Source organism: Delphinapterus leucas, chromosome 6, assembly GCF_059928025.1.
Source record: "Delphinapterus leucas isolate spDelLeu-1000000601 "Yukka" chromosome 6, BTC_Dleu_Yukka2, whole genome shotgun sequence".
Classification (NCBI taxonomy): Eukaryota; Metazoa; Chordata; class Mammalia; order Artiodactyla; family Monodontidae; genus Delphinapterus; species Delphinapterus leucas.
This window is the reverse complement of record NC_143134.1, coordinates 19,673,244-19,684,716: the sequence shown is the minus strand read 5'-3', so window position 1 is coordinate 19,684,716 and position 11,473 is coordinate 19,673,244.

The window sequence follows — 11,473 nt, the reverse complement described above, 5'->3', positions numbered from 1 at the left end:
TTCAGGGGAAAGGAGGCCTTACCTGTCTACATACACGTTTTCCATAGTTGAGTTCCTCAAATCCTAGAGGAACTGCCAGTGTGCCGATCACGTAGGAGTGGATGATATTCCTGCTGTCCTGAGGCCGCTACACTCGGGAGACAGCCACCACGCGATGTAATTATTTATCACGTATGGGGTACAATGGGGCCATGACCGTCAGAGCATTTGTTCTGCCAGAGGGCGTCAGGGCTCACAGAGGAGGGGGTCTATTGTAGGATGAGTTAAGTGTTCAACAAATGCAAAAGGGAATTACAAGCATGCCTGCGGCTGACACATGTGAAAATACATTCCGGAAATAACGAAGCTCACTGTGGCTGGAAAACACGGTGGGTAGAGAGGACACTGAAAATGTAGTGAAGTGTCGAACCAAACTGAAGTTTACATGCCCTCGGTGGTTGAACTTATTTGGATAGTCATTGGGTTACTTTTGAGGGGTTTATTTAAAGCAGGGAAATGCTTGAAGACTTAAGTTGTAGATGGTTATGAAAGAGTGAAGCAAAGAGAACCAGAGGCCAGGAGACCTGTGAGTTCTCTGAGGAAGGAATAGGAGCCTTCCCTCAGCTGAAACCCTAGGGATGGGAAAGGTGGGCCGGGGTAGATTCGGGAGACAAAGCCGAGTCAGTGGTAAGGAGATGGTTGAGAAAGGAAGAAGGCATGTGACATCAATGTGACGGTGCCATTAACTAAGAAAGTGAGGACCAGAGGAGGAATGGGGTGGTAGGGGGAGAGAAAGATGATTTCAACTTTGAATACATTTGACCTGGTTTGAACATAACCAGCAGACACTTCTTAAATAGAACTAGAACTCAGGAGAAAAGTCTGGAGTGGAAATGGAAACACACGCTGAGACACGCATGTGTATGTTTGAAGATTTGGCCATGAGGACAGACAAGAGAAGTTGGCAAAGTCGTGGGGAAGGGCAGCCTTTGAAGACTGAGCAGAAGAGAGTGATGTGATGTAAATAAGTGAGTGATGTAAATAGTGCGGTAGGAGAACCACCCCTCACCGAAAAGAGGTGGTAACCAAGCCTGTCCAATTTAGTGGTTAAAGAGGGTGAACTGAAGGGTAGCTTTTGAACTGGGCAGTTGAATCACTGCTGATCTTTGCAAGAGCATTTCTGTCGGAGCAAACGAGGGGTCCCAGGTTAAACTGAATTGGGTCAATGAATGAATAGCAACTAAGGAGTGTTGACTTTTCTTAGTCAATTTGGAGATGAAGAAAGTGAAGGGGAAGATTTCCCAGAGGAGACCGGATGGTAGGATTGTTTGCTTAGGTTGGGATATAGAGAGAGGAGGAATGAGTTTGTAGGCTAAGGAGGAAGTGCAAAGGGAAATATTGAAGGCGTGGGGGAGCTGATAAATAACAAAGTCCTGGAGGGAGTAGGCAGGATATGTTAAGGACTCAGAGGGGAGATTTACCTTGGAAAGGGGGAGAGGGACTTTTGGAATCACTCAAAATTCACAACACCCAAATACTTAGAATAGGAAATAAAGAGGTAGGTGAGAAGAGGTGGAGATCTGTGAAGAGGTGAAGGAGCAGTAAATTGAGGGAATCCACATCTGACGGGCTCCGTTCTCTCCATGAACACTAGGTCTTAGAAGATGAGGATGGTGGTGGAGGCTGAAGGAGAATGGAACTGTTTTCCATCAATATCTCCTGATCTAAAAGGAGCCGGAACTAAAGCTGAGACTCTTGGAGCCTTTTAATTGCTCTTGGCATCTTTCCACAGTGTACCTTGATGTTGAGCAGGCTCGAAGCCCAGACCGGGCTCTGCCACCTTTCAGCCTAGTCAGTGCTTTTGAGATTTCAGCTGTCTTGGATTAAACTAAATGATCTCTTGGGAGTTTTTAATCCTATAATTGCTGTCAGTAAATTACAGTTCAGTCTAAAAAGCAGGATTGAGAATGGCTGAATGATGAATAGGCATTATGAACATCTTATAAGTGTTACTTTATATTTGTTAGTGGAACAAGAAAGCGTGTTTTTCTGAGCGTCTCCTTTATGCCTCTTGGTAAATGGACAAGATAACAAACCAGAATGCAGAGGAAAAGCTATAAATTCTGGGTGCAGATGAGTGAGGATTCCAAATCCCAAATGATTTAAATCTTTAATCAGTAAGCCCCATTCCTGACATTTAAACTTAAATGTATTAGCCCTGGGATGATTTATTGTACCTCTGCTCTACGAGGGGTATGAAGTTCAAAGTCATAATCACTTTTCTAGATTAATTATAAAATTTAATGAAGTCTTTGGAGTGGGGAGAAAAATTTGTAAAGATTACCATGTCATCTACTTCATTTATTATTATTTCTCACTTAGAAACACAAATATAAAGGTCATGAAATGAGCCAGTTTATAAATTCAAATCAAGGGAAAAATAGTTTCTGACAAAGGCCTCATTTCTCCGGCTAAGACAGAAAACGCTCAGTCGTAAGTCAATGGACAGGGCTTCCCTGGTGGCGCAGTGGTTAGGAACCTGCCTGCCAACGCAGGGGACAAGGGTTCGAGCCCTGGTCCGGGAAGATCCCACATGCCGTGGAGCAACTAAGCCCATGTGCCACAACTACTGAGCCTGTGCTCTAGAGCCTGTGAGCCACAGCTACTGAGTCCGTGAGCTACAACTACTGAAGCCCGCGTGCCTAGAGCCTGTGCTCTGCAACAAGAGAAGCCACCGCAATGAGAAGCCGGAGCACTGCAACGAAGAGTAGCCCCCGCTCGCCGCAACTAGAGAAAGCCGCGCGGAGCAACAAAGATCCAACACAGCCAAAAATAAGTAAATTAAATAAATTTTTAAAAAAAGAAGTCAGTGGACAATGACGAGTCCTATAACTGGAAAGAGCTTTTGAGTTGTTTCCAAGGGTTTTGAATAAGAGCTAATGGATGGTGAAGCTGCTGACCTATTCTTAGATTTTGAAATGCAAATTTGAAGTTTGCCTAAGTGAAATGAGGCTGGAAACTTGGGGTGAGGGGAGAAGGGTTACAGATCACATCAGAAATCATTTGCTTACCACTTAGTAAAAGATACACCCCTGCAGTTCCTAGCATTTTTTGAAATGCTCAACAAACAAAAACGTCTTTACTTCCTCAACCTCCACTTAATATATTGACTTCCACTTAATATCCTGTCCTCTACTTTCACTACTAGCATGAATATGGAAAAACTGTGGATATATGGAAAAACTGTGGATATATTGAATAAGGAAAGAAACCACAGGTTTTTTTAAGAAAGAGCTCCAAAAGCGATTCTGCTGCACGGCCAAGATGTGGATGGACTCACTGACCCACAGGTCCATGGGAAGGATGCCCACAGCTGCAGATCTCTACTGGACTTCAGGCCTATGTATCCAGCTACCACGGGCATTTTAAACTTCTTATGTCCTTAACTCATCTTGCCCATATTTCCTGCTGTGTGCCCATCTTCTTATGTTGTCTGGGAATTACACGAGTATCCCTTCAGTTGCCCAAACCAGAAACTTGCCAATTATTTTCCTTCCCCACTTCTCCAGTCATTCACCATGGCGTGTTAATTCCACCTTCAAAATAGCCCCACCTACTCCTCCCCACTTTCCCCTACCTTAATCCAGGCCTCCCCCCAACCCCCTTTGTTGGGCCACTGCAAGAGCTTCCTGACTGGTCTCCATGGCAGCCAGAGTAATTGTTCTAAAATACAAATCCGATCAGACCACGGTGTCACCCTTAAATGGTTCCCCGTTGTCTTGAGGGCAAAGTTAAAGTTCTCTAAGGTTGCTGCCAGGCCCTTCTTCATCAGGCTCTGCCCATCTCAGCCTCACGTCTCCCGTGGCTGTACTCCACGCCCTCCCCCAACACAGGTCAGACTGAACAGATCTTCACGCTTTTCTAACTCCTAGCCTTTGTGAGTACGGTTTCCTCTGCCAGGATAGCCCTTTCCCCACCCCTCCCTCTCACCCTTCATTTTTCAGGGCAGCTCAGCGTTCATTTCCTCTGAGAAATCTTCTTTGACGCCTGTCGCACACACTCCACACCCAAGTGGACTGAGTGCCTCTCCTGTAACCTCCCAGAACAGTTGGCATTTACCTCCATTGTGGCACAGTTCACCCTGAAATATGATCGTCTTTTTCCATGTCTTCCGCCCTCATAGACCTTGAGGCCCTCTAAGTTAAGCCCTGTATCTGGCTTGTTTTCCACCATGTCCCAGAACTGACGGTGCTTGTCGCCGCATGCGTGCTAAACATAGTGAAAATTACCGAATTTTGTTTTCAACACACACACACAGCTAGTTTCAGGCTGGTTTTATTGAATTTACCTGAAGTGGAATAGCAAGTATTTGGAGATAACTTAAGAATTCGGAAGGACTGTACTCTAGGGAAGTTGCATAGAATGGCAGCAGATTTTTGAAAAACTTCATTTTGGAGAGAGAAGAGGAAAATGTTTAAAAAACACTTAAGGGAAAGAGCAGAGCTTGTGGAAACCTGAAATCTGAAGCAACATGGGTCCAACTGATTATTTAGACATCTGCTTAAACCTAGAACCTTCTCTTGTATCCTAGCCAGGGTGCCTTGTGAGTTCTGTGTTAGAACTGTCACATGCAAAAGCAGCTCCGTGGCATCACTGGTTTTAAAAATGGGATTAGAGCTACCACAGGGTTGGCTTGCATAATGTTAAACGTGAGACTGATTACTTTTCACCTTGTAACATTGTTTATGGCTTGGGATTGCATTAGATGGCTTGAAATGAGATGGCTGGCCATTGGAGGTGTTCGGACTAAAATTCAGCCTACAGAAAATGGTGTGGCAAGTTTGAGACTTTTTTTTTGTAAAGGTTGTACTTCATTTATAGTTATTATAAAATATTGTCTATATTCCCCGTGTTGTACAATATATCCTTGTAGCTTATTTTGTACATAATAGTTTGTACCTCTTACTCCCCTACCCCTATATTGCCCCTCCCCTGCCACTGGTACCCACTAGTTTGTCCTCTCTCTCTGTGAGTCTCTTTCTTTTCTGTTATATTCACTAGTTTGTTGTATTATTTAGATTCCACATATGAGTGATATCGTACAGTATTTGCCTCTCTCTGTTTGACTTATTTCACTTAGCATAATGCCCTCCAAGTCCATCCGTGTTGCTGCAGATGGCAAAATTTCGCAAGACTTTTAAAAAATCAGTGTTTCTAACAAGTTATCTCCACTGCCTGTTGAGGAAAACTGCATCTGGTAAGGATTTTCTTTTTGCTGAGCATTGTGGTTGCTGTTACTTCATAGAGTCCTATAATAGGTGATTTTATAGATGAAGGAACCAGGGCTCAGAGGTCTTAGATAATTCGCCCATATCCCACCATTAATAAATTACAACACTGAGATGCCAATTTAAAGCAAAATCACTTTCCAGGGCTCTTTTTAAATCAAGCATCTGGGGTTTCTTAGTTTTTCTGAAATAATTCTGAAGTGTCCATTTATATCCTGAAAATCACAGCTTCTAACCAAAACATTAGACTTCTGCAATAATTAAATTTTCTTGAAAATACTTGTCAACTGTTTTAATGGTAGATCTAGGAAATAACAGAATCAGATCAAACCCTGGGCAGTATTATCAGAGTGAGTGGCATATTTTGTTATATTTGGCAGCACTAACAATCCTTGTGCAAAGATAGATTTTAAGCTTCAAGCCATCCATTTGGGCATCACCAAGTTCTGCTTCATGAATAAATCTGAAAAAGGAAACCCATACCCATTTCAACCATTTCTGAAAGTTAATTTTCATATCATCTGTGCCTTTATCCATGTTATAATGTTCCTGCCAAAGAATCTATATTTTGGGTGGGTTGTAATTCAGGCTGAGAACAGTGTGAAGAAAGATGGGTGGGATGGGGGAGATGGGGGGGAGGTCCAAGAGGGAAGGGATGTATGTATGCATATAGCTGATTCACTTCGTTGTATAGCAGAAACTAACACAACATTGTAAAGCAGCTATACTCCAAAAGAAAGAAAGAAAGAAACTGTCAGTATCACTGGCTTCTGAAACATCGCCGTGTTAGCTATGTGATTTCATATACAAATCACTGTTTGGGGTGAGTAGTAAGGGGCAAGGGAAGGATAGGTTGGAAGGAAATATGAAAACTTTGGGGGAGCACTTAGCAAGGGCCAGAAGTGGAATCTTGAGCTCTTACATTCTTTCATCCTCACAACAGCTCATGTGTTGTTCTTGTGATTTTACAGAAGAGAAAATCTAGGTTCAATAAATGACCCAGATCTCCCCTACGCTTTTTGCTCATAGAACAACTGCTGAATCCCTTTGGGTTTTAGTCTCTAGCCTGGTGACCCTTAGCTCCAGGTGAACTGTCCTTCCCGTGATGCACACTCCCCGGTTGCTGAGTCAACTTTTTATCCTTTGGTGGATGTGATTTTTTTTTTTTTTTTCTGGTGGGAAAATCAGGTATTCGTGCAGTGAGCACAGTCGTAAAGGAATTTCCAATATCAACAAATGCAGTGTTTTCCAAACTTTGGTTTAACCTTGGCGATTTTTGCCATTTAAATGTAAGGTGAATGTGAATTTTAAAAATCATTCTCTGTAAGAATAAAGGCTCTTCAGTCCACAAAGGCACCTATGACCCTCTTGTTTCATGCATTCTTTTAACCAGAGAATATTCATGGTGTGCGTGCTCCGTGCCAGGGACTGTTCTGGGACGCCAGATTAATAGCTGCTGTGTTCATTAATCACCTCTGACTAGTGGACGCTGGTATAGTCTGATGCACATGGCGTCTATTAAAAAGCTCATTACAAGTGACAGAATCATTGAGAGGGCTGGAGAGCCACTCCTCTGAACTGATGAAACTGCTGAACCCCCAGGCACTACATTTTTCTTTTGTTTGCTTTTTAACTGATGGTCATTTATTTTATTTTTTAAGATTTTTATTGGAGTATTGTTGATTTACAAGGTTGTATTAGTTTCTGTTGTACAGCAGAGACATTTTTCTTTCTTTTTCTTCTTTTTCTTTTTTTCCAGCCACGCCCCCATGGTATTCGGGATCCTAGTTCCCCAACCAGGGATTCAACCTGCACCCCGTGTAGTGGAAGCGCAGAGTCTCAAACACTGGACCGCCAGGGAAGTCCCTATAGTGGCTTAAAACAAAATGTGTGGTTGTGGAGATGGGGGAAAAGTGGATTTGAGGAATATCCAGGAAGTAAAATCAATAGGATGGAATGCATGATGGGCTATGTCACCCAAAGATGAAAAGGGTTACTCTTAGGTTGCTCCCAGGTGATGGTTCCATTTCCTTAGGGACAGCAAGGCTAGTGGTTCAGAATGGGATTGAGGGCTTGTCAGATAACCCAGCAGACATGTGCACCAGGTCACTGGATAGATGAGTCTGGAACTCAGAGGAAAGAGCTGGGCTGCGGACACAGAGTTTGGTCTTAAACAGCAAAAGGATGGTAGATGAAGCCGTGGAGTAGGTGCTACGATCTAGAGGGATAGAGTGAAAGAGAAGAAGGAAGGTCTAGAAAGAGCCCCAGAAAATGGCAACACTGAAAGATTTGGACAGAGGAGAAGCTAAAAAAGAGGTTGAGGGGCTTCCCTGGTGGCGCAGTGGTTGAGAGTCTGCCTGCCGATGCAGGGGACGCGGGTTCGTGCCCCGGTCCGGGAAGATCCCACATGCCGCGGAGCGGCTGGGCCCGTGAGCCATGGCCGCTGAGCCTGCGTGTCTGGAGCCTGTGCTCCGCAACGGGAGAGGCCACAGCAGTGAGAGGCCCGCGTACCGCAAAAAAAAAAAAAAGAGGTTGAAAAGGAAGAGCCAGGGAGGAGGAGGAAAGCCAGGAGTGGGAACCGAGAGGGGAGCGTACTTATAGAGCCGCGATGCCAAATGTTGTTTCAAGGTCAGTTTACATGAGGGACTGCAGAGCATTTGCTGGTTTCATCAACATGGAAACATTGATTGGCTCCACAGCCCCACTGGAAGATGGCTGGTGTTGGGGGCTGGACTAGAGAGCTTTGCAGAGCAGGAGGAATGGGGACAGCCCTTTAGGGGACACGTGGCCACGGAGGAGAAGAAAGAGATGGGATGATGACTGGGGGATAGGGACTTGAGGGAGGTTTTTTTTTTTTTTTTTAAGCTGAACAGGTTTGAGCATATTTAAATAGTAAGAGAAGGATGGAGTAGAAAAAGAAGTGGAAGGTGAAGGAGAGATACAAGTGGGCAGGGTTTTGCTCTAGTCTCTTTTTGCTCCATTAAGATCAATGGCCCTGAAAAGGAGGAAGCTGCCTCGGAAGGTCTCCCTGAGACCCTCTCCTCCAAGCCCCTATTGCATAAGGCCAACGCGTTCCCCGCCTTGGGGGGTGGGGCACTTTTCCTGAGCTCAGTGATGCGCTTACCTTCAACACCATTAAACCAATAAATATTACTTGTAAAGCGATTTTTGGGGGGAGGTCGCACCTTGCAGCATGTGAGCGCGGAGCCCTAACCACTGGACCGCCAGGGAAGTCCCTAAAGCGATTTCTTCAAGGCATGTGTGAAACTACATCCAACCTTGCAATCACACCTGGTATGTAAGTTTGAGAGCACAAGGCAGAAAACTAAACTGGTCTTCATAATCCAGGCAGAGGAATTTGGGGTGAGTGTAGAGGTCAGATCCCTAGGGGATGGAGGAAGAGGAAAGAGGCCACAGATATTCTCTAGCTGAGAGGGACTTTGGAATGTAAATCTCTTTTTCCCAAACAAAATCTCCAGTGAAGTCTGCCCTGCTTGTTCCAGAGACTAAGTGGATTATTTGGGGGGCACTCAAAGAGATGTTGTATTTCACAACTAGGTCAAAATTGTAATTCAGAGAAAGCTGTACTTACCGGATAACTTGTTTTTCTCCCTTAAAAAAAATTAGGCTTCATTTACATAAAGTAAAACTTTTTAGTATACAGTTCTTCAAGTTTTGACAAATGCACAGAGTTATATAACTCCCATCATAACCAAGATACCCAACAGTTCCATCACCCATCCCCCAAATTCACACATCCTCATACTATTCATATTATCCTCATGTTAAGAACAAATCCTGATTGGACAACTGGAAACACCCTCAGTCAATGGTAGTTCTGATTGCTTATCCCCAAAATGATGGGAACAAGCAAAGAAAGTTAACACGGATTTAAAAGTTATACTGGGGTAATTGCAAGTGTTGAATGGAGTTGCAAACATGCCTTTAAAAATCACTTTATAAGCAATATTTATTGGCTTAAGTGATATTATAAGGAGCTCTTTCCAACCTGTTCTAAGCAAATCAAATAGATATATATATATTTTTTTTTTAAAGAAAGGAAAGCTATATCCACTCTCAAAACAGGATAACATACAGAGACCCATGCAGAGGTGGAAACTGCGGGGCCTTCTGGGCTCTAGTTCAAAAGCAGGCAGTGGAGCTGGAGATGGGGAGTCGCAACCCTCACAGGGGGTGCATGCAGGGCCAAGGTCAGCCAGCTCTGGAAAGCTGGTGTCTGCGGGGCAGAGAACGCAGAGGACGGTCCCTGCGGACACTGCATCATCAGCCCCGGCTGGTAGGAAGCTGAGGCCATGGGAGGAGGAGCCAGCCTCACAGCCGAGCTGCAGCAGAGGGAGCCGAGCGGGCACCGCCAAGGTCACAGTGGAGGAGACTCCGCAAACTACGCAGGCGCGGAGGCCCCTGTGCTGCGTGCCCGGTAAAGACCTCCGGCCTTGCGGGAGCCTCCAGACCATGCAAAACGCCAAGATACCTAACGCTAAAATCATGGGGCCAACACAAGCAGCCCTCAGATGATGGGTTCCAGAGGGAATGCAAATGAAAGACAGTTTTTTAAAAACTGCGGTTAAATATACATTAATTTTAAGTGCACATTTCATTAATGTTAAGTGCACATTAATTTTAAGTGCACATTTCAGTGGCATTAAATGCATTCACATTGCTGTGCAACCATCACCACCATCCATCTCCAGAACTTTTCCATCTTCCCAAACTGAAACTCTGTACCCATCAAACACTAACTTCCCATTCTCACCTCCCTGTCCCTCCCCCTACCAACCACTATTCTACTTTCTATCTCTATTAATTTGATAATATTTGTCATATTTCACTTAGCATAATGTTTTCTAGGTTTATCCATGGCGTAGCATGTGTCAATTTCCTTCCTTTTCAAGACTGAATAGTATTCCATTGTTTGTTGATGGACGCTTGGGTTGCTTCCACCTTTTGGCCCTTGGATAATACTGCTATGAACGTGGGTGTACAAATCTCTGTAAACGGCAGGGTTTTGTTTGTTTGTTTGTTTTTAAAGCGGCAGCATAGCATAATGATTACAAACCAGACTGAAGCCAGACAGCTTGGGTTTGATACATGTTATTTGTGGACTTCGGTCGATTTACTTAACTTCTGTACCTGTGCGTGGGTCCCCTCACCTGTACAATAGGGTGATAACGGTATCTTCCTTAGAGGGTTGTTGTAATTACATGAGATTTTATATATACTTAAAACGCTTAGAACAATGCCATGGCACAGGGCCATGTAAGTATTTATTAGTTTACCTTGAATTACTTATGTTTAGGATCCCCAAGAAGACAAATGAAGGAATAACAGCCATTAAAAATTCTAAAATAAAATATGCAGAAATGAAACAAAATCAAACGGATATGAGAAAAAAACACCTTGAGAGTGAATTACACAGTCACTGAAAAAAGACTCGGGATGAATGATAAACTAGAATTAAGGAGAGAATTACTAAGTTGGAAGATGCTGCTATAATATTCACCACAATGCATCACTAAGCGTCAGAGAGCTTTCTCTGTGATGCTCAAATATCTCTTATTTAAAGGCAGGGAGAACTTCACATCTCCTTTCAGCCTTTCTTTACAGCACACATCCTTGGAAAAGTGGAACAGTTTTTCACTTCCTCTCTTTTGCTCTTAAACTCCCTCGGTCAGGCTTCTCCATCACCCCAGCAAAACATCCTTTGTCAAGGTCACCTGTGACCTCCATGGTGCCAGATTCAATAGTTCCTGCTCAGTCCTTGTCCCCTGTAACATCGGATCAGCACCTGATGCCGTGGATCACACACTTTCATCTCTCGGCTTCCAGGATCTTGCCTTCTTGTGTTTTCCCCTCCTACATCCCGGGAGCAGCTTCTCAGGCTTCCTCGCTGGACGCCCCTCCTCTCTTGCCTCTTAATTCCAGCGCACCCTAGAGTGATCCCTGGATATGAGCACCCAGCATCTCATGGCATCTAGTTACTGAAGACTCCCAAGTTATGTCTGTAGCTGCAATCTGGCCCCTGGACTCCAGGTTCATACATCAGTCTGCTTCCCACTTCCACTTGGACAGCTATTAGGCATCTCAAATTTATTGTGTCCAAAATACATTTCCCCTCCACACACAGACACAGACCACTCATTTCTCCTGCATTTTCTTCCATCTGATTAAATGGCAACATGGTCCAT